Genomic DNA, 25,413 nt, shown 5'->3' with positions numbered 1-25,413 from the left:
AATAGATTTAATTTTAAAGAATTTCATGCAAAGGGAAATGAAAAGGAGGATCGGAAAATATTGGATGTAAACCTAGATCAGAGCTGGGCCACAGGCCCTGACAGTGGTTCCAAGTGATGGTATATATTCATTAAAAATAGTACCAACAGATTTCTATTTCCTGATTGAATGGCAGTATTCAGCAAACACACTAGGAAAGGCCAAGATAGATTTGCTTTTAAAGTGTCTGTTTAAAGGCATCAAAGATTTTTGAAGCAATGAGGGATAATAAAGACTAAAATTCCTGGTGAGTGTGAATCACAGTTCAATAGTTTCTTTTTCCTTGGAAGCATTTCTAGATCTGATGAGGGCAAATGGATGAGAATCTAGCTTCATCTGGAGAGAGGGTCACAGCTGGGAACGAGCAGAACCAGGGGAACATTTAATGGTCCTGTAGAGCTGGAGTGACAAAATTGGTATGATAAAATGATAGGCTTCAAACACACCATCAGTTTACACCTCAAGACATTTACCAAATTCTAAAGCTGCAGAGCACAGAAGGTCAAAGAGCTACCTCAAACCTCTGAAAATTAGAGTTTTCCAGTAGGCAAAGATTTGAGTTTAGGTCCTATGTAAGGGAGTGGCACCCTGGTGATCATACCATGATATCACTTGAATGCCCTGATGTTCTATACCATAAGCAATGGGGAAATTTAGTGGTAGAGTAGTTCTTACCAAATTGAACCCAAGTCTTATCTCAGCTCCATACCTGATTGAATTAACCTGAAAAGCTTTCCCTCTATCAGCCTCAAAAAAATAAAAGAGTAAATACTCACTAGAGAAAAATAACATCAGCAATAAATAATTATTTCTAGTATTGTATCACGCATTACTAGGCATTTCAAAAGAGAGTACCATATGGTGGAAAACCAAGAGAAAAACTGACTGAAACTACATACATGTAAGCCACATATTACAGTCATCAGACAGGATTGTGAAGAAAACAGAAGAATACAGAGGGAAAATATGGAAAAATATTAATTTCATCAGAAAATTATTTCTAAACAAAATATCAAGCACTTTATAGTACAAAATACAATACTTTATATAAAATTCAAAAACTGGATTTAAAAACAAACAGAGTGGGCTTCCCTGGTGGCTCAGTGGTTGAGAGTCCACCTGCCAATGCAGGAGACGTGGGTTTGTGCCCCGGTCCAGGAGGATCCCACATGCCGCGGAGCGGCTGGGCCCATGAGCCATGGCCGCTGAGCCTGCGCGTCCAGAGCCTGTGCTCCACAACGGGAATGGCCACAACAGTGAGAGGCCCGCGTATCGCAACAACAACAACAACAACCAAAAAAAACAGAGTACAAGGCACTATTAATGAACTAAAAAATAGATCAATAGATCACATATAAACCGACCCACAGAGAGGGTCAAACTGGAAAAATGTGAAAAGGATGTGAAGACATGAGTGATGTAATTTAAAAATGTTTATACATATGTTTATTGGGGGTCCCAGAAAGAGAGGAAAGAATTGGATAGAAGTAATATTTGAAAAGATAATGAACAAAGATTTTCCACAATGGATGAAATATATTAAGCATAGATTTAAAAAATCTCCATATACTCAAGGAATGATAAATGTGGCCCAAATAGAAAAAAAGTATAATATAAATATAATAAATACTTCAAAGAAGAGGCTAAGACTATGAGAATTGATTAAAACAAATTAAGAAACCAAAACAAAATCCAAAACACTCAACTAATATTTGACAAGGGAGCTAAGAATACTCAATAGGGAACAGATAGTCTTTATAATAAATGATGCTGGGAAAATTGGATATTCACAGACAAAAGAATGAAATTGGACCACTATCTTGCACCACTCACAAAATCTGACTTGAAATGGATTAAACACTTAAATGTAAGAACTGAAACCAAAAAACCATAAAACCAAAAAACATTGGTCTTGACAACAAATTTTTAGATTTGACACCAAATGCACAAACCACAAAGCAAAAATAAGTGGAACTACATCAAATAAAAGGCTTCTGCCCAGCAAATAGAAACAATCAATGAAATGAAAAGAAAAGGCAACCTTAGGAATGGGAGAAAATATTTGCAAATCATGTACCTGATAAGGGATAATATCTAAAATATATAAGCAACTCATAAAACTCAACAGAAAAAAAAACAATCCAATTAAAAAATGGAGAGAGGACTTGAATAGACATTTTTCCAAAGAAAACATACAAATGGCCAACAGATGCATGAAAAGATAATCAACATCACTAATCATCAGGGAATTGCAGATCAAAACCACAGTGAGATGTCACCTCACACCTATTAGAATGGCTATTATCAAAAAGACAAGAGGTAACAAGTATTGGTGAGGATGCTGAGATGTTGGTCAACAGGTACAAACTTTCAGTTATAAGATGATTAAGTTCTGGGGATCTAAGATACAGCAAGGTTACTATAGTTAACAATACTGTATTATATACTTAAAGGTTGCTAAGAGGGTGGATCTTAAACGTTCTTACCACCCACCACCCACCCCCAAAATTGTAATTATGCTGAGTGATAAATGTTAACTAACCTTTCTGTGATACTCATTTCACAATATATATGTGTATCAAATCATCATGTTATATACCTTAAATTTATACAGTGTTATTTTTCAATTATAGCGCAATAAAGCTGGAAAAAATCCAACTGCATTTTGCTTATATATATAAAGACAAATAAAGACTAAAAGTAAAAAAGATGGAAAAACCTATACCATGCCAACAACCAACCTGAAGAAGGTGTGAGTAGCTATATGAATATCAAAGGAGATTTTTAAATCAAAAATCATTAATAGAGGTAAAGAGCCATTTCATAAGGATGAAAGTTTGGTGTAACAGGAATATGTATGTAATAATTGCACATCTGTATACAAAATAAAATGGCTTAAATATAGATAGTAAAATAGAAATTATCAATTTCATAAACTTTGTGTGAGATTTAGCACATTTCTCTCAGTGATAGACTAAGTAGATAAAGCTCTTATAAAGATTTAGGAAATTTGAACAATACAATTAACAATTTGATCTAATTTACACTGTACCTTCGAACTGCAGAATGTAAAATATGCATTCTTTGCAAATACCTGAAATGAACACAAGCTGATTTGAAAATCAAACATCAATGAAAAAATTGGTTTGGGTTGATGAAGTTTTCCATTGACTTTAATCACAGGGAATGATAGTACTAAGAGATGGGCCTCTTAAATTCTAGACATACTCTTACCTCCATTGTGAAATAGCAGTGAATTTTTTCTTGGTAATCAGGAGGAATCACCCCAGGAAGCAAATAGGAAAGACTATGTGAGGACAAGGCAAGAAAGCAGTCATCTGCAAGCCAAAGACAGAGGTCTCAGAAGAAACTAAGCCAGCTGATATCTTGAGCTTGGACTTCTAGCCTCCACAATTGTGAGAAAATAAATTTCTGTTGCTTACGCCTCTCAGGCTCTGACATTTTGTTAAGGTAGCCCCAGAAAACAAATATGGATTTTGGTATAGGCTCCATTGGAAAAAGTAAACAACATTCAAGAATTGATCAGTAATATAAGGAGAGGGATATAACCTCTAAGAATCATTAAGAAATGTCGGATTTTTTTTTTTAAAGGTAACAAAAATGAAGAATACCTTTAACATGCTTACCAATAGACTGGACACAGAATTAGTGAGCTTGAAATTATGTCAATAGAAACTTCCAAAACAAAAATGCAAAGAGAAAAATGAATGAAAAAAAAATGCAACAGACCATCCAAGAACAATTACAAAAGCTATAACATATGGGCAATGGGAATACCAGGAGGAGAACAAAAGAGTGAATGAAGCAGAAGAAATATGTCAGTAATAATGGCTAAGGATATTTCAAAACTAATGACAGACACCAAACCTAGATCAGAGATGTCAGAGAACAATAAACAGGATAAATATCAAAAAAATATACACCTAGGAATATCATATAAAAACTGCAGAAAACTGAAGACAAAACAAAAGAATCTTGAAAGAAGCCAAATGGTTCAGGGAGACCAACAAAATCCTTACTTATAAAGAAATAAGTATATACAAGATGTCAAAAAGACATAGGAGCCAACGACAGAATTTTCAATGGCCCAAACTGAAACAATTTGAGCAACAAAATACGTAAATACCCAAAGTATAAAGTAAATATCCAAATCCCATACTGATAGAAATAAGTGATTAATGATATAAATAAATAAATGGGAGAGAATAGACAAATCTCTTGCACAGAAGAATTCTGAATAATTGATGTAGATATTCTTCCCTCAAGAGGGTAGATCATAACTTCCTACTCCTCATGTGTGGACTACACATAGTGACTTTCTTTAAAAGAATATAGAATGGAAAGGGGAGAAAAAAGGAATAATTTTATACATGGGAAACCCAGCAAACACTACCTCAGCCAGGTGGTCAAGGTTAGCATCAACACTGTTGCAATAAGAAAAGCATTTTATTTCTATGGCTTTCCTCCCCAAACTCCATAACCCTAGTGTAGTCATGAAAATTTCATCAGATAAATCCCAGTTTAAAACACCTGACCAGTACCCTTCAAAATGGCCAAGGTCATCAAAGTCAAGGAAAGTTTGAGGAACTGTCACAGACAGTAGGGAAATAATGAAACATGACCATGAAATATGATATATTCTGGATGAGATACTGGTATGAAAATATGACAGTACATAAAAACAAATAAAATATGAATAAACTATGGACTTATAGTAATGCTTTTTTAAAAAAAATTTTTAACATCTTTAGTAATGCTTTTTTAACATATTAATAATTTTGAAAAAACCTGTTGCAAGATCATTCAAGAAAAAAGAGAGAAACACAAATGACCAAAAGAGAAATTTTAAAATATTTAAGACATTAAGAAGATATTACTTACAATTATATGTCAAAAATTTTGCCAATTTGGATGAAATCAATAAATTCTGGAAATTAAACAACTGATGAAATCCTGACACAAGAAGACATAGAAATTCTGATTCTATTGAAGAGATTGAATCAGCTATTAAAATATAACCTTTAATGAAAATTCCAGGCCCTTAAAATCCCCACATGGAAAGATAGAAGGGCAGTCAAGGGAAATAGTTGTGTCAGGCAGATGTTAAAATGTTTCCACTGAGAAGCTTTTTATATGTTAATGAGTGATTTAAACCAATAGATGAATATATCATTAATTGCTTACTCGTGTCTTAGTTTCAAGTACAAATATTCAAAGACATTTGTTCCAAAGGAATAAACTAACAAATGTCTACTCAAATCACCACTAGTAGGTAAAATTAAGGAGCTGACAAAAAAATAGAGTAAGAAGAAAAGATAAGGCTAAATTTATTCCCTCACCCACTAATGACACCCACAGAAGGCATCCCAGTCCAAATCTGTAGGAAAACAATTATAATGGACTAAGCTAATCACCAGCATCCCTGTTTTGGGGGAGAGCTTTGTATCCAGGTCACCTCATCAGTCTTTGACAATGCCTGTCCTTAGTAAATATCTCTATACCTTGATCATGTAACTGCCCCTGGGGAGAGTTACATTACAGAACATATTTGCTTTAGCATGATCCTTCAGAAAAGAAGGGCAACTGTCAGGAAAGTTTTCTGTGAAGGAAGGCCATTTACATGTCAGGTACTAAAATTGGTAAATCCTATAAAAATGCATAGCAGATAAGGAAATAAAAAGTCCATGCTGTCAATAAACTCACAATCTGCTGAGGGAAAAGATACAACAAATTCTGTAATACAAGACCTCACATAAGACTGCCTTAGAGTTGTTCATTACTGAGAGTTCAGAAGGACTTGTGTCTTCCTTGAATTTTTAATACAACTAAAATAGCTTTCAAAATTTTTATTGAACATAATAACATATATCAGAAGGATTTTTTTGGTGGCCCTAATTTTTAAATACTACTAAGAAAACAGAAGAAAAAGAAAATCAGCATAACTTGAATGGATAGTAAGAGCAACCAATTGTATTTATTTTGTGACAAGCATCCTTTTAAGTACTTTATAGATATTGATTCAGTTAACTTTCATAAAATCATATTAAGTATGTTTTATTATTTATGCCCAGTTTTACAGATGAGTAAACCTGAGAAAAGTGACGTTAAGTAATGTGACCAATTTCATGTAACTACTGACATGGCAAGAAGTTGAACCAGGCAGTTTGGTTCCAGATCACAAGCTCTTAACCACTTTTTTAGTCTTATATTTATGCAAAGTTAATGTACAAAATAATTCAAGGATTTTCCTTATAAGAGAGCCATTTATGTCTTGGGCTAGACATTACTAACAACCTTTCTGGTTGCAAAGAATAACTGAAAGAAATGAAAAGTAATAATCTTAAAGAGACCAAGACATGCCAAGTTGAATGCATCATATTCTATGTCAAGCAGGTGGCAGGCTAAGTAATCCATTTCAGGAAAAATTTGGATACAAAATGTTTGAGAAGTGTTGATTTTAGTAGAACAGTTCTGCAGTGAGATCCTACTGAATGAAATAAAGGAAGATGAGTATGTAGGACAAGGTCACCCTTGTCCTATGTATCCAGGCCTTCACCTCAAGTTCTGGAACATTCTGTCCAAAAGTTTCATAATAAGCTCTTGAAAGAAATATTGGGGGCTTTTTGCCCCTCATCAATCGCTTTCTAAATACACATTCTTTTCTGATATAATTCAAGACAACATAGGATGCTCAATAGGTGGCTATGCTAACAAATGTTCCCAGACAAAGCTTGACAGTACTATAAGGTCAGTACATTTCTTTACACAAAATAACTCAAGACAAATTGAATGGCAAGTTCACTAGAAATGATTGTTATAAATGCAAAGACAAAAAATTGGAAAGATTTAAGTTATAAAAATAACAGCTGAAATCACCTGTTTTCTGCTTTTCTATTATGTTGGCTCATCTTTATTTTAAAAATCTTTCTAGAAGGTTCAGATACTAATCATTTTTTAAAATTCTACAAGGATGGAGGTTTGTATCACATTGTTGAATGAAATTTAGAAAAAAAAGTTCTTGAACTGTTCCACCAAATTATTTGCTTCACTTTCTCCCACACTGAGCCCTTCAGGAATACCTTGTTTTTAATTCTTCTAACCATATGGTCATGAAGGTTATGGTCTTCATCAACCAGTTTCTGAATATTTATTGTCTTGCCTTCATGCCACTCACATTGCTCTGTGACCTACAGGGACAGATACAGTGGCTTTTCCAATTGGAAATAAAACATATTCTTTTGTTGAATGTGCTCACAAAGTTAAAACTTATCTGCTTCATTCCTAAAGGAACATAATTTCCTCTGGATTTATTCTTAGATATATTTTTAATTAACCACCTTGTGATTTTGTGTTACAAAGGACATTCAAAATATATTTGCTGAATTATGTTAATCTGTTAAGGGTTTTATTTTGTTTTGTTTTGTTTTGTTTTAAGTCTGATTAACTAATTTGTAGAAGATTTTATGTTAAACTGTTACCAGCATTAAGAGACATTTATATTGATACACAGTGTTGATATTTTATATTCATCAGTTGCTTAAAAGAATAACACTAATAAATAAAGTCTCATCTATCTCATGACAATTAAAATCTTTAGGTGGTGTAGATTTTAGCAGGTGAGTTTGAAATTTTGTTCACAATAAGAACACTAAAAATAAAAGAAGAAAAAAATTATTCCTGGTGACTGTTGGTTGAGACATTGGTTGACAGGAGGACTGCGAGATTTACAACCTAATTTTAACTTATTGCACTGCAGTCTTCCCGGTGTTCCTAGGTACAAGTACTATATTTAGAAAAGCAGATTAACTCAATATAACTTGGAACAGCACTCATATGTAGATAGCAAGAACCATAATGCTTCAGATATGAAAGTCACCTTTAGAGGACACTCCAGCCCACCCCCAATTTTACAGATAAGGAAACAGTAGTATAAAGAATCTAGCTAATTTGTAAAAAGTTACACATCAATTAGTGAAGGATCAAATGATGGTCTCCTGAATTAGTATTGCCCTGTTTTTACAGTACTGAGGCACAAGAAAGAGGAAGTAGGAGAAGCAATAATTTAACTGAAGAAAGATAGCTTCTGTATTTTTTTTTTCTTCCAAGGTTTCATGCTCAAATTGCTATAGGCCTCACAGGTCTGTGCTGATCTTGTAGCTTGATGGGGTGTAAGGGAGTATGTAGAAGAAGGCTTAAGGAGACATCAGGAACTTGGTCAGATTTTTTTAAGCCATTAGTTTTTTTGTTTTGTTTTGGTTTTTGTTTGTTTGTTTTTTAGTTTAATCCTTTTTTCCCCTCTTCTTTTAAGAAGGGAAGGTGTAATATTCAGCTGTAGGAAAAACTTGTCTTGTATCCTCTCCTATCAGTTTGCCCTTGGCTCAGCGTAACTAAATGTTTTGTTCTGTTTGCATAATCTGTTGTCCATTGCTTGCCTGTTTCTCTCATGATCTCTGTGTCCTGGATGTTAGTCTGGTTACATCTTGGTCTCACACATTTTGAATGAATCAATACTACCTCCTTCACTTTTTTCTATTGCTTTTTCCTCCCCCTTATTTACTTGCTTGTCCATCATTTCCTAGGGCCTCTTAACCCTACTCCATCCATTCAACACTTCTCCAGGTCCAAAATTCTCTCTCTCCTTTCCCCTTTAAAACTCCTTTGTCTCTTAATGCATTAGCTCAGGAGTTAGGAAATAGTTTATTGAACTTAGGTCACATTTCAGTCTATATCACTGTTGAGCTAAAATTATTGTCAGGCTCATCACTGTTAACTTCCTCTGTTTCCTGCCTTGATGCATAAAATGGACTATCTTGGCACAAGTTCTCACTCTTTTCCCCACAAATATAAAGAAAGAAATAGTTTTTTTCCTGCCAAGTCTTAACCACTACCCCATCTGCTTTCTCTGAAAACTCACTCAAGTGAACCCCCCACTGAGGTTCTTTGCCCTTAGTTTAAAATGTCTCATCTTAGGGCACATGCACACACTGACCAAGACAGCTTTAACATTCCCCTCAGCTTGATTAAACATTAGACAGGTTTCTTCCTAACTATAGGCCCCTGATCATCATTTTCTTAGAACACATACTTTAGAAAACTTGCAAGCCAGCCAGGAATGCCTCTCTGGAGAACCTGCAGTCATCCTTTTGAAATGTAATCATCAAGAAAGATAGAGCCTCTATCTCCCAGTCTCTGTGAGAGGACAGAAGCCTAACTAAGTGACAATCAGCCAAAGCAGATATCTCTTTTTTTTTTTTTAATGGTACGACCACCTTTATTGTTTGCAACCAGGAAGTGGAAGAGGAGGGGATACAACAGCTCCGGCTCCTGGGGCGGCTCCACAGACTCCTGCGCTGTCTTCCAAAGGGCAAAGCAGTTATCTTAATGACATTGACTAATCTCTTTCCTAAAGTCATTCAGTACTTTTTCATTAGCCCAATCTTTAAGTCTTTCTGCCTTTTTTTCCTGCAGAGTTCAGTTCTTTCTCCCCTATTGCAATAGTCTTGAATAAAATTTCCCCTGCCTGTATAACTTGGTCCAGTGCAATTTTTCTTTGAAAACACATACAGACACACACACTTTCTTAACATTCTAAATGTTCCTCTAGTTGCTATCCTATTTTTATAGCTAACATTCATTGTCCCAACTTTCTCACCTTCCAGTCACTCCTTAATTTACTACAATATAGCATCTGTCATTCCACTGACACTAAAGATACCAAGGTCACAAAAACTTCCTAGTTACTATAGACATTGGCTATTTTCAGTTTATATCTTACCTGAAATCAACACTAGACTGAAATTCAGCACTGCGTTTAAGCTCTTTTTTAAATGCTCTCTTAATCCCTTTGTCTTTATAAAATTTTCATGGGGTCTTCTGTCGTTACTTCAGACATGTTGGTGTTTCACAGTTTTCAAACATCTTTCTTAATATTCTATAAATTATCTATGGGTAATTTCATTTTCATCCCTGTCATCATCTACCACATCCCTGCTGTGGGTTCTCATACTGGTTAGTCAACTAGACATTTCCTCTGAGTTCCACACATTTATATTAAATGTTCCACTAGATATGTCTATTTGAAAATACCAGAGGAAATTTAATTTTAACATGTAAAATTAAATTTAACTGATCATTGTCTCTCTCTAATTGGTCTTTATACATTAATTAATCATCAGAGTGCAGGTTGCCAACATCTAGCTTGCTGCCCACACCAGACATCTCAGGGTTTCCTTCTTGATAACTTTTTATCTTTACCTCTTGAACCCAGTCAGACATCTTACCTATACTAACTCTTTAGTAACCCCAGAATATAAGTTCTTTCCTCAATCCACTGTCAATACATTTGTGCCAGGTTTATTGTATCATACTAGGATTACTGCAATAACTGCCTAATTGGCATCCCTCTTATCCCTTGGCCTCTTGTCTCTCCTTGTTTCAAGTCATTCTTCAAAAAGCTCCCACCTTTGTAAAACAAAAATTCACCTGTCATTTTCACTGCACTGCAGGATAGAATCCAATTCCATTACTGTAAAATATTGAGCCCTATGCCAAGATTTGTTTTTTATTAGGTATAAGATGTTGGGTTGGGCAAGCTATTTACCATCTCCCTTTTCCATTTTCCTCATCGCAGTAATAAGTAACAATAATAATGACACCTTCCTCATAGTACTATTATTAAAACTGCTTAGCAAAGAATCTGTTACATAGTTACTGTCATTAATGGAAATGGTATGAGTTTTGTCCAAGAAATTGTAGATCACTTAAACTTTAAATGTATAATGTATCAGAATTCAAATAGAGCACATCACTTTTTAGGTAAGGAATGATTTCTAAACCAGCAGATTTTACAGGAAATGGATGGAATTATCAACATATCTTAAAAAATAAAGAATGCATCAATAAGAAGTGGCTTTGATCATAAATCGAAGCAAAAAATAAAAGAAAAGAAAAAGGAGAAAGAAAGGAAGGAAAGAAAGCAGGGAGGAAGGAGGAGAGAGATTCAGAGAAAAATGTTTGTGCAGCAGATCTAAACATTTCCAATAGAGTATGATCAAGAAAAAATATATAACTCAGCCCCAGTGGCAGGAATATTCCCATGATGAAGACTGACACCACTAAATATCTGACTCTCATAACTAACTTTCCTTGTCAAGATTTCTTCTACATTTCAAAAGTTTTCAGATTTTTTTTCTCATATATTTTGTTTAAAGGGATAAAATAGTTTGGATTTTGGACAAGAAAAATAACTACCTCATGAAAGTTTTATTTCTCAGTCTCTGGGAACTTGGTTAAAGGAAATCCACACTTTAGAAATGGATCCATTCTTAGCTTGCTAACAAGTCATGACTTTAAGTCTACAAGGTTAGGAATCAAATGTTGAACTATAGTGTATTTATCAAAGTCATACGACCTGTAAAGCTTTATCTAGGCAGCCACTAGGCCTTCCCAAGGTGACCCTTAGTCTCAGTGTAGATGTTTTATTCAATATTTCTACATAAACATAAAATACACATTGTCATTGTTGTTTGAAATCACTAAGTAGTAAAATTTTCTAGGTTCCCTGCTTAAAGGGTAAGGTGTTTTTAATTGACCATTTTCTTTCTTTGCCTTTCTAGTTAAAATGTTTTATAGTAAAGAAGGGCTTCTGCACATGATAAACTTTTCTGTTAAGGAAAAATTGGAGGCATTTTGGTCAAAGCCAAAGAGTACATGGTTCTATTATGTGTTATAAAAAAAATACATGTGATTTTGGATTTTTAAAAATCTTATTTTTGATAATACTGGGAGTCATTTTTCATTTACCATTTATTGAATTCTTACTATGTCAGGCATAGTTTTAAGTACTTTACATGGATTAATTTATTGGGGAAATGAAATAAAAATATCATAGGGTATCTGTAACTGAAAATTTGTGGATTTCAATTCTGAGAATTTACAGCCTAAATTGATGGTAGTGTATAGAATATCAATAAAATTAAATAAAATAAAAGCCTTGGAGGAGCAAACAGAGGAAGTCTAACTCCTAACTCCTAAGGGTGTGTCCTGTTGTGCTGATGAGAGGGGGATGGGAGTGAGAGCAGACTGGACAAAATATTCTACTAGTGGGGAGAATGACATCTAGAAAATCTTTTTGACAAGTTTTGCCAAGATCATGTATTCGATAAAACCACTTAAGAAACTGCCATTCAGTGTAGTCCTTTTTTGTTATTGCTTTAAATTCCTTCTGTTACCCTTACCACTGAAGAATGGTCTAGATGTTAGGGTATACTTCACTAGAGGTATTTGTGAAATTAAAACAAAATGATATAATAGTTAAGAAAATAAGTTTGGAATCTGATAAAACAATTCTATATTAATATTTAAATTTACTAGCTGTTTTTCTTTGGGCAAATTACTTGATAAGAGAGGTACTTCTACAAATTCATGTTTGTAAATTCTTTGATACTCCCCTTGATAATGGGATGGCTTTAGTGACTCATTTCTAATGACCACAGTGCAATAGATTTGACACAGTGATTTTCAAGGCTAGGTCATAAAAGGCAATACAGCAACCCCCTGACTCTCTCTCTGTGGACTCCAGACACCATACAGCAAGGAATCCCAGACTAAATGGAAGGGCTTGGTGTGTGTGCCCCAGCCAACAACACTCCACTGAGATCTCAGCCTACAGCTGGCATCAATTGCTAGACATGGGAGAAAGTCTTTAGTATGACTCCATCTCAACCACCATGTGCCTTCAACTTCATAATGGGAACTACCCCACTGAGCCCAGTCAACTGCCAGAACCATGACAATGAATGATTGTTTCATTCCACTAAGGTGGGTTTATTATGCCACATAGAAAACTGGAATAATTTGTGAGCTGCAATTTTGTCATCTAAAAATATAAGTAACAGCACCTCCTTCAAAAATTTGCTTTGAGAATTAAGTGGGATACTCTTCGTTAAGGAGCAATAATGGCATCTGGCATATAAATTAGTGTAGTAAATGGTAACTTTAGCTCTTAATGATAATTTTGTTTAGAAGTAGTATCTTAGTCTGTTCAAGCTGCTGTAACAAAAATATCATAACAATAATATTAAACAAAATAAACATTTATGTCTCACAGTTCAGGAGGCTGGGAAGTCCAAGATCAAGGTGTCAGCAGACTGGGTGTCCCATGAGAACTCACTTCCTGGTTCATAGATGACCATCTTCCCTGAATCCTTACATAGTGGACAGGGTGAGGTAGCTCCATGGGGGTTTCTTTTATAAAGATACTAATCCCATCAGAAGGGCTCTGTCTTCATCACCTAATCACCTCCCAGAAGCATCACCTCCAAATACTATCACATTGGAGATTAGGTTTCAACATACGAAATTTGAGAGGGTGCAAATATTTAACCTATTGGATTCTGCCCCACACCCCAAACTGTATGTCCTTCTCACAAAATTTATTCAATCCACCCCAATAGCCCCCAAAGTATTAACTCATTCCAGCATCAACCTTAAAGTCTAAGTCTAAAGTTTCATCTAAATCAGATGTGGAGACTTAAGGTACTATTCATCCTGAGGCAAATTCCTCTCCAGCTGTGAATCTATGAAATCAAACAAGTTACAAAAATACAATGGTGGGGCAGGCTTAAGATATACATTCCATTCCAAAAGGGAAAAATAGAAAAGAAGAAAGGAGTGACAGGTCACTGGTAAATCCAGAACCTAACAGGGAATGTTCTATTTAAACTTAAGCCTCGAGAATAAGCTTTGGCTCAAGGCTCTGCCTTCCGGGCCAACTGGCAACACCACCCCTACAGCTCAGCGGAAGACCCTGCAGTAGCTCTGTGCCTGGGCTACCTCTCTACAGTGCGCCCTGGCTGGGGTCACATGCCTGCAGCTCCAGGCAACTCCCTCCTTTGAAACCTAGGTATAAGTAGTCATTTTGGAGGGAGACAAACATTCAGTCTATAGCAGATAGTTATAATAAAACATTATAAATAATTTGCATAAGAAAAAGAATTGTCAACATTTTTGAATAAGTGTGACAAGAATTTGTTTCATTCCTTTAGAGCTAAATTTAAGTTCCTTGAGACAGGTAGCGTGTCTTGTTCATAATTTTATACTTCATAACAGGATAGTAGTCATTCTTGAAAGATATAATAATTCAGTAATTACTTGTTAAATTCTATCATATGTTTACACACACACACATACTCACACACACACGGGCACATGAATACTTTAGTTCCTGATCTTTGGAAGAAAAAAATGCTATGCAAACAAGATAATAGTTACAATGGGTACTTACATTAGGGACTTAATATAACTAGTTATAATGGGTACTTACATTAGGGACTTTATATATAATGGTTGGATTGAGTTGAGATAGGTCCATGGTTTCTCTTTCTTGCTCATACAGTTTTCTGAAGTTCATAACTCTACTCTACCTCATTGTATAACCACAGAATCAACCCCAAACTGTTCCTATACTGTCTCTAACAAGACACTGAGTTGTTTTTTTGAGACAACAGAGTAAAACAGCAAGTCATGCAGCCCAAGCATGTGCAGAGGAGAAGATTTTTACCACAAACAACACCCGGAACCCAAGGATGAGGACATGACTGGAACCTGAACGCTGGAACCCTTTCAGATGCAAGGGGTCCACTGTCCAGGAAGATCGATACTGAAGCTCCCTTTACCATGCCTTACTATATAAATTGCCAAGTTCCAAAGCCCTCCAGTGGAAACCTGTCCCACCAGTGTTTCCACACACCATCATAAGAGTTTGACCCAACCCCAGATCAACCCCAGATTGGGGAGAAAGAGTTGAGCCCTGCTTCCTGTCTCCTTGCCAGTTGACTTCACAATAAAGCATTCTCTTTTCTCAAAAGCCAGTGCCATAGCATTGGCTTCTATGTGCATGGGGCAGTAAGTGCTTTGTTAGGTAACAATGGCATATAATAGATGTGGCAGTGAAGCCAGAAGAGTAGGAATAAATTTACTCTACTGCCCCTTTCATGGCTCCCTTCTTTTTGAATGTATTCTATTTTATTTCTACAGGTTGTTGGCATTTAAATACTCAAGATATATTAGCCTGTTGCTTTACAAAGTGTGGCCCAATAGACCAACATCATTGCCATCACCTGGGAGATTATTAGAGTTGACAAATTTGAAGCCCTTCTCCCAAACTGCTAAAACAGATTCTGTATCTTAAGCGATTTTTGAGGTGATTTATACTCACATCGAAATTTGCCAAACCCTGCCTACAGAATTTTGCAAACTTCTTATTATTTTATATTTTCAAAAAAGCAAAAACAACCACCACATTCTTCTTAACTAAAATATTTAGTATTTTGAACTTAAGCATCATTTGCTACAACAGAGGTATAAACTGTCAAATGAATATAAAGGCTCTAAACATTTGGTAACCTATTTAATTCTCATCATGAACACTGTTCTTATCACTTCTGCACAGTTATCAAGACCTGCACAAGAACAGAATCCAGAGGCTAATCACTTTTCTGATGACATAAAGAATTCTATTCCTGGTGAGGTTAATAGTTTCCCTCTTAAACAAGCTTCATAAATTGTAGCTTTGGAAGAGAATTAAAAATGATCCCTGGCCAGCCATTTATTGTTATTTCAGGTATTTGGTTCTACCAATGACAAGTAGGTAGAGAGCCATGACTTTGATTCAACTTCAGGCATCCTCAGGGACAATTTTGGATAGTAATGTTCAATCCAGTAATTAGTTGCAGATAGAGGATGAGATTTGTGTTACAGTATTATTAAAGGAATTCTTGAGAATAGGGAAACAAACATCCCTACTCCTTTTATATTTATCAAAATGTTTCTTGTGCACCTAAAATTTATCAGCTACCCTTCGAGGCACTGAAGTAAAAATAGTGAATAAAACAAAGTTGTTTACTTATACTTTATCTCATTACCGTTTTAGATCAAAAATTATGGGCACATTTCTTTGTATGTGGAAACTGTCTTTGGTATTTAATCATCTTTAAGTCAGAGTATGGTTTCATTTCACATACTATGTCTACTGGTAATTTCACTTTTGGAAGATGTTTTCACTGGATGTAGAAATCTGAGTTGACAGTTTTAGTACTTTAGTAATTCTCTATTGTTTTGCTTTTATCAAATTCATTGATTTCTTATGTTTAAAATATCCTTCCTTCTACCTTCTTTGGTTTTGGTTTGCTCTTTTTTTTTTTTTTAAGAGTCTTAAGGTGGAATCAGATCATTGATTTGAGAACTTTCTTGTTTTCTTTTATAAGCATTAAATATATAAATTTCCCTCTAAGTACTGATTAAGTAGCATAATAATACAACTTTTAAAATGCTGTACTTAAATTTTATTAAAATAAAACTATTTTGTAATAGTCTTTGAAATATGCTCATTCCCCATGGGATTAGAGGTGTTTGGGTAAAATTTTAAATATTTGGAATCTTCCAGATATCTTCCTTTTTTTTTTTGGTATGGCATTCAATGTCTCTCTCCCACTTTGTTCTGCTACATGTAAGCCACGGTTTTCTTCATCCCCTCTCTCATTAGAAATAGCTGTCTTTTCTAGATTTCAGGGTACTTACTTGATAGATTTCCTTAGCTCTTTGATGGTGTCAAGAAAATTTAGGATTTTGTAGATTATCCAGCAGTTTGATTGTTGTAGAAGTGTACTGAGACTCCTTCTGGCTTTCCATATCCTAGGCAGGAGTGAAAACCTTTTTAAGTTATTTTTTTAATTGAAATACACATAATGTAAAATTTACCATCTTAACCATTTTTACCTTCTCAATTATTTCTAACCTGGCCCTAATCATAGTGTGGATCAAATGTTTCCAGCTTTTCTTTTAAATTTATATTATAAATGAATGCATTAAATATGAAATTGCAACATATTTCTGAAAATTATCATTTTTATTTCCTACAAATTAATATAAGTAGATGTATTACTGTCTTTAATGATTTTTTCTATTTTTAAACTTAAAAGCTATTCATAATGTATTTTAAATTTTAAATGAAACCATAATAAACATCTTTTTATATGATGTTTTGAGTTACTTCCAGAAGGGCATGACAGAATTAAGAGTGATAATGCCTAGGATCAAAGCGGTATATGCCAATATTTAATGAAAACTATATTTCAAATTATATGCATTTTTATATGATGAAAAGTTGTGGAATTTTTGAAAATATAGTGCTTGGGTATATGTTTGATTCATTATATTTGGTATTTGAATAATTAATTTTAATATTCATATTTGATAATTTGAGTAATCAATAGAATCTGTTTAAAAGTCCAAATTTGTGCTTTATTAATGCAAAATATACTTCTCCTATTTAAGAATTTTTACATTCCATTAGTAACCTTAAAGTGAGAGGTGTTAAAAACACAGTACATGCATATTGTCATTATTTTAGATATTCCCATAAAATAAATTGAATTACTGTATTATGGAACCTCAGAATCAGTTAATCCATAAAAAAGTTAGCTCAGCATCTTTTGGATTACGGTAGGATTGCAAACCTGTATATTTGAACTCTTGCTCTGAGGAAATATTTTTTTTCACATTAAGGAGAAGATGAAATAGTTTGAAAATAATAAAGAGGACTTAAAATTAATTCCTTAGGCAAGAAATTTTGTCTACATATATTATAGGATTCCAACTAGGGTTGGAATTATTAATAATGAATACTATGATGCATTTATCTATAGATTTCAGATTTGTAATTTAATTTAGTCCTTAAAACAATCTTAGGAGTTAGAAGCTATTGTTATCCACATCTTACATAAAAGAGAATTGAAGCACAAAGATTTTATATTATTTGCCCAAGATCACAGAATTAATAAGGCGCAGAGTCAAATGGAAATCTAGATATAATCTAAAGTCCAAGCTTGTAACCATTTGCTTAATGGAGAAAACAATGTTAATTCTTGATTCCAATATATTTTAAATGAAAAACAGTATTCCTATGCATGTATTCACATGTTTTTAAAATGTTATATTTTATTTCTTAAGGAAATTTAATACTGGGAGAGGACACATTTGGAACTTACCACTAAAGAAGTTATTAGCTACTTTCCTAAAGCCACCTATAACAACTTCACAGGTAATAGAAAGGACTCACAAGATTTCTCAGGGTGTCAAGGGAGTAAACACAGTGTAGCAGTAGAAAGAAAGCACAGGTAAGCATCTGGAGCCCAAAAAATTTCCATGCACAGCTACATAGGCTACTGTCTTAGTTTCACAGGACATATTTTGCCTCAGGAGTATGAACCATGAAGATCCATGTAAGAAATCTTGGTTTCAGGAGAGCTTGAGCAAGATTTTCCAGGGAGATCATTTATGTCCCATTGGTTATATAGACAAGAGAGAATTTGTAACTGATTAAACCAGGTCTAAGTCATCAATCTACATATCTCTAACTCTAAACAAACTAGCCCTGGGGACTGTCTTCTAGTTTCAAACTTTAAACAGCACTTTATAAATTGTTAGATAGCCCATATTAACCTTATCTTGGACAAAATTCCATACCACGGCATTCCTGAAAATAAGCCTGTCCAGCTGTAAGATAACTCTATCTTACACACCATCAAAATCTACATTCTATTATAAATGTTTTTATTTAAAGTGTAGCAAATGTATTTTCAATAGCTGAAAAACATTTTTGATTAAGACATTAATACAGAAAGTGATATCTAAGAAATACTAATGTGGAAGATATGTCACTCAAGTCAGAAATCTGAAACCTCAAATGGCATCTGGAACACAGTGAAAAAATAATGATGTGAAGTATTTAGCTAAAAGATCTCCATGACTAAATGAGGTAAATAGTTATATCAGAGGAAATAAGACCTGCTTTATGGCTGATTGGAATTCACCCCTGCAATTAGTTTTCATGACTTCCCTAACACAGTGTTCAAATAAGCATAATGTCATAAAACTACATTGATCACAGAGTAGAAAGGAAAAAAGTAAAGGAATTAGATGAACATATACACTTAAATCAGCTCAAATTCTGGATTATATTATTGTAGTCTGAATAGTGATGTTTATTGAAAAGCATCCATTTTGCATGTTTAATTCATAATGGAATCCAGCACATGAGCATTGACATATTTGAAAAGCAGGTAGTTGGAAGAAAACAAGTGTTCCAAAGGTACAATTAATATTCCATTCTTCATACTGCAGAGAGAATAGAACAGCTTTAAATACTGTTCATCTGAATTAGATTTTTAAATATGTAGAAGAATTGGTTTTTTAGACAATATATATTTTTTTAAACCATGATCCTTGATGACACTTCCAGCTAATTCACTGCCAGTCTTTTTATGAACAGCCTATTTTTTTGAGGGGTCTTTTATGTACAATGGCTTAAATCAAGAAGAACCTGCTGTATAAAAAATAAATTAAATAAATAAAATGTTTAAAAAACAGCTTACACCACCAGATGTGGACCTGCCCACCAGAAAGATAAGATCCAGCCTCATCCACCAGAACACAGGCACTAGTCCCCTCCATCAGGAAGCCTACACAGCCCACTGAACCAAATTTAGCCACTGGGGACAGACACCAAAAATGACGGGAACTACAAACCTGTAGCCTGCAAAAAGGAGACCCCAAACACAGTACGATAAGCAAAATAAGAAGACAGAAAAACACACAGCAGATGAAGGAGCAAGATAAAAACCCACCAGACCTAACAAATGAAGAGGAAATAGGCAGTCTACCTGAAAAAGAATTCCGAATAATGATAGTAAAGATGATCCAAAATCTTGGAAATAGAATAGACAAAATGCAAGAAACATTTAATAAGGACATAGAAGAACTAAAGATGAAACAAGCAATGATGACAACACAATAAATGAAATTTAAAATACTCTAGAAGGGATCAATAGCAGAATGACTGAGGCAAAAGAACGGATAAGTGACCTGGAAGATAAAGTAGTGGAAATAACTACTGCAGAGCAGAATAAAGAAAAAAGAATGAAAAGATCTGAGGACAGTCTCAGAGACCTCTGGGAAAAACATTAAATCTAGCAACATACGAATTACAGGGGCTCCAGAAGAAGAAGAGAAAAAGAAAGGGACTGAGAAAATATTTGAAGAGATTATAGTTGAAAACTTCCCTAATATGGGAAAGGAAATATTTAATCAAGTCCAGGAAGCACAGAGAGTCCCATACAGGATAAATCCAAGGAGAAACATGACAACACACATATTAATTAAACTGTCAAAAATTAAATACAAAGAAAACATATTAAAAGCAGCAAGGGAAAAACAACAAATAACACACAAGGGAATCCCCATAAGGTTAACAGCTGATTTTTCAGCAGAAACTCTGCAAGCCAGAAGGGACTGGCAGGGCATATTTAAAGTGATAGAGGAGAAAAACCTACAACCAAGATTACTGAACCCAGCAAGGATCTCTTTCAGATTTGATGGAGAAATTAAAACCTTTACAGACAAGCAAACCTGAGAGAGTTCAGCACCACAACACCAGGTTTACAACAAATGCTAAAGAATCTTCTCTAGGAAAGAAACACAAGAGAAGGAAAACACCTACAATAATGGACCCCAAACAATTAAGAAAATGGGAATAGGAACATACATATTGATAATTACATTAAATGTAACTGGATTAATGCTCCCACCAAAAGAAACAGACTGGCTGAATGGACAAAAACAAGACCCATATATATGCTGTCTACAAGAGACCAACTTCAGACCTAGAGACACATACAGACTGAAAGTGAGGGGATGGAAAAAGATATCCCATGCAAATGGAAACCAAAAGAAAGCCGGAGTAGCAATTCTCATATCAGACAAAATGACATTAAAATAAAGACTATTAGAAGAGACAAAGAAGGACACTACATAATGATCAAGGGATCAATCCAAGAAGAAGATATAAAAATTGTAAATATTTATGCACCCAACATAGGAGCACCTCAATACATAAGGCAAATACTAACAGCCATAAATGGGGAGATCGACAGTAACACATTCATAGTAGGGGACTTTAACACCCCACTTTCACCCATGGACAGATCATCCAAAATGAAAATAAATAAGGAAACACAAGCTTTAAATGATACATTAAATAAGATGGACTTAATTGATATTTATAGGACATTCCATCCAAAAACAACAGAATACACATTTTTCTCAAGTGCTCATGGAACATTCTCCAGGATAGATCATATCTTGGGTCACAAATCAAGCCTTGGTAAATTTAAGAAAATTGTAATTGTATCAAGTATCTTTTCTGACCACAATGCTATGAGACTGGATATCAATTACAGGAAAAGATCTGTAAAAAACACAAACACATGAAGGCTAAACAATACATTACTTAATAACGAAGTGATCACTGAAAAAATCAAAGAGGAAATCAAAAAACACCTAGAAACGAATGACAATGGAGACACGATGACCCAAAACCTATGGGATGCAGCAAAAGCAGTTCTAAGAGGGAAGTTTATAGCAATACAATCCTACCTTAAGAAACAGGAAACATCTCGAATAAACAACCTAACCTTGCACCTAAAGCAATTAGAGAAAGAAGAACAAAAAAACCCCAAAGTTAACCTAGGGAAAGAAATCATAAAGATCAGATCAGAAATGAATGAAAAATAAATGAAGGAAATGATAGCAAAGATCAATAAAACTAAAAGCTGGTTCTTTGAGAATAAACAAAATTGATAAACCACTAGCCAGACTCATCAAGAAAAAAAGGGAGAAGACTCAAATCAATAGAATTAGAAATGAGAAAGGAGAAGTAACAACTGACACTGCAGAAATACAAAGATCATGAGAGGTCACTACAAGCAACTCTATGCCAATAAAATGGACAACCTGGAAAAATGGACAAATTCTTAGAAAAGCACAACCTGCCAAGACTGAATCAGGAAGAAATAGAAAACATGAACAGACCAATCACAAGCATTGAAATTGAAACTGTGATTAAAAATCTTCCAAAAAACAAAAGCCCAGGACCAGATGGTTTCACAGGCGAATTCTATCAAATATTTAGAGAAGAGATAACACCTATCCTTCTCAAACTCTTCCAAAATATAGCAGAGGGAGGAACACTCCCAAACTCATTCTATGAGGCCACCATCACCCTGATACCAAAACCAGACAAAGATGTCACAAAGAAAGAAACCAAAAGGCCAATATCAGTGATGAGCATAGATGCAAAAATCCTCAACAAAATACTAGCAAACAGAATCCAACAGCACATTAAAATGATCATACACCATGATCAAGTGGGGTTTATTCCAGGAATGCAAGGATTCTTCAAAACATGCAAAACAATCAATGTGATACACCATATCAAAAAATTGAAGGAGAAAAACCATATGGTCATCTCAATAGATGCAGAGAAAGCTTTTGACAAAATTCAAAACCATTTATGATAAAAACCCTCCAGAAAGTAGGCATAGAGGGAACTTTCCTCAACATAATAAAGGTCATATATGACAAACCCACAGCCAACATCATCCTCAATGGGGAAAAACTGAAAGCATTTCCCCTAAGATCAGAAACAAGACAAGGTTGCCCACTCTCACCACTCTTATTCAACATAGTTTTGGAAGTTTAGCCTAAGCAATCAGAGAAGAAAAGGAAATAAAAGCAATCCAAATCAGAAAAGAAGAAGTAAAGATATCACTGTTTGCAAATGACATGATACTATACACAAAGAATCGTAAAGATGCTACCAGAAAACTACTAGATCTAATCAATGAATTTGGTAAAGTAGCAGGATACAAAATTAATGCACAGAAATCTCTGGCATTCCTATACACTAATGATGAAAAATCTGAAAGTGAAATCAAGAAAACACTCCCATTTACCATTGCAACAAAAAGAATAAAATATCTAGGAATAAACCTCCTAAGGAGACAAAAGACCTGTATGCAGAAAATTATAAAACACTGATGAAAGAAATTAAAGATGATACAAATAGATGGAGAGATATACCATGTTCTTGGATAGGAAGAATCAACATTGTGAAAATGACTCTATGACCCAAAGCAATGTACAGATTCAATGCAATCTCTATCAAACTACCACTGGCATTTTTCACAGAACTAGAACAAAAAATTTCACAATTTGTATGGAAACACAAAAGACCCCGAATAGCCAAAGAAATCTTGAGATAGAAAAACAGAGCTGGAGGAATCAGGCTCCCTGACTTCAGACTATACTACAAAGCTACAGTAATCAAGACAGTATGGTACTGGCACAAAAACAGAAATGTAGATCAATGGAACAGGATAGAAATCCCAGAGATAAACCCACGTACATATGGTCACCTTATCTTTGATAACAGAGGCAGGAATGTTCAGTGGAGAAAGGACAGCCTGTTCAATAAGTGGTGCTGGGGAAACTGGACAGGTACATGTAAAAGTATGAGATTAGATCACTCTGTAGCACCATACACAAAAATAAGCTGCAAATGGATTAAAGACCTAAATGTATGGCCAGAAACTATCAAACTCTTAGAGGAAAACATAGTCAGAACACTCTATGACATAAATCACACCAATATCCTTTTTGACCCACCTCCTAGAGAAATGGGAATAAAAACAAAAATTTAAAAATGGGACCTAATGAAACTTCAAAGCTTTTGCACAGCAAAGGAAACCATAAACAAGATAAAAAGACAACCCTCAGAATGGGAGAACATATTTGCAAATGAAGCACCTGACAAAGGATTAATCTCCAAAATTTACAAGCAGCTCATGCAGCTCAATAACAAAAAAACAAGCAACCCAATCCAAAAATGGGCAGAAGAGCTAAATAGAAATTTCTTCAAAGAAGATATACAGACTGCCAACAAACACATGAAAGAATGCTCAACATCATTAATCATTAGAGAAATGCAAATCAAAACTAAAATGAGATATCATCTCACACCAGTCAGAATGGCCATCATCAAAAAATCTAGAAGCAATAAATGCTGGAGAGGGTGTGGAGAAAAGGGAACACTCTTGCACTGCTGGTGCGAATTTGAATTGGTACAGCCACTATGGAGAACAGTATGGAAGTTCCTTATAAAACTACAAATAGACCTACCATATGACCCAGCAATCCCACTAATGGGCATATACCTTGAGAAAACCATAATTCAAAAAGAGTCATGTACCAAAATGTTCATTGCAACTCTGTTTACAATAGCCAGGAGATGGAAACAACCTAAGTGTCCATGGACAGATAAATGGATAAAGAAGATGTGTCACATATATACAATGGAATATTACTCAGCCATAAAAAGAAATGAAATTGAGCTATTTGTAATGAGGTGGATGGACCTAGAGTGTGTCATACAGAGTGAAGTAAGTCAGAAAGAGAAAGACAAATACCATATGCTAACACATATATATGGAATCTAAGAAAAAAAAATCTAGGGGTAAGACAGGAATAAAGACACAGACCTACTAGAGAATGGACTTGAGGATATGGGGAGGGGGAAAGGTAAGCTGTGACAAAGTGAGAGAGTGGCATGGACATATATACACTACCAAACATAAAATAGATAGCTAGTGGGAAGCAGCCGCATAGCACAGGGAGATCAGTCGGTGCTGTGTGACCACCTAGAGGGCTGGGATATGGAAGAGATATGGGAACATATGTATATGTATAACTGATTCATTTTGTTATAAAGCAGAAACTAACACACCATTGTAAAGCAATTATACTCCAATAAAGATGTAAAAAAAAAAAAAAAACATAGTCACTCTCCCAGAGCTCTGGGGACTCGTGGATACAGAGGCTTAGCCTGATGGCCCCCTGCAGTGCTCTGCCGTCTTAAAAATAATAAATAGCTTAAATCAGTCTAACTATGATTTGTGTATTAAATCTTACTTTACTGGAAAATTGTCTTTATTGATTCATTTTTAAAAAAATAACTTTAATGTTTAAAGCAGTTTTAGTTTCACAGCAAAACTGAGTGGAAAGAACAGAAAGTTCCCATATATTCCCATACATGCACAGTCTCCCCTACTATCAACATCCCACACCAGAATGGTACATTAGTTAACATAAATGTATAGGATGAACCTATACTGACACAAAATGATCACTCAAAGTCCATATTTTATATCAGGGTTCACTTTTAACCTGATACATTCTATAGGTTTGGACAAATGCACAAGACATATATGCGCCATTATAGTGTTATACCCAAATCTTCTGTGCTCTGCCTATTCATACCTCCCTTCTTCTCCCAGCTGCTGGCAACTACTGATCTTGCTACTGTCTTCATAGTTTTGCCTTTTCCAGAATGTCATGTAGTTAGAATCCTACAGTATATATAGAGATAGAGATAGAGATAGCCCTTACAGATTGGCTTCT

This window comes from Monodon monoceros, unplaced genomic scaffold (genome assembly GCF_005190385.1).
Source record: "Monodon monoceros isolate NGI ecotype Baffin Bay Population unplaced genomic scaffold, NGI_Narwhal_1 Super_Scaffold_21, whole genome shotgun sequence".
Lineage (NCBI taxonomy): Eukaryota > Metazoa > Chordata > Mammalia > Artiodactyla > Monodontidae > Monodon > Monodon monoceros.
This window is presented reverse-complemented; position numbering follows the sequence as displayed.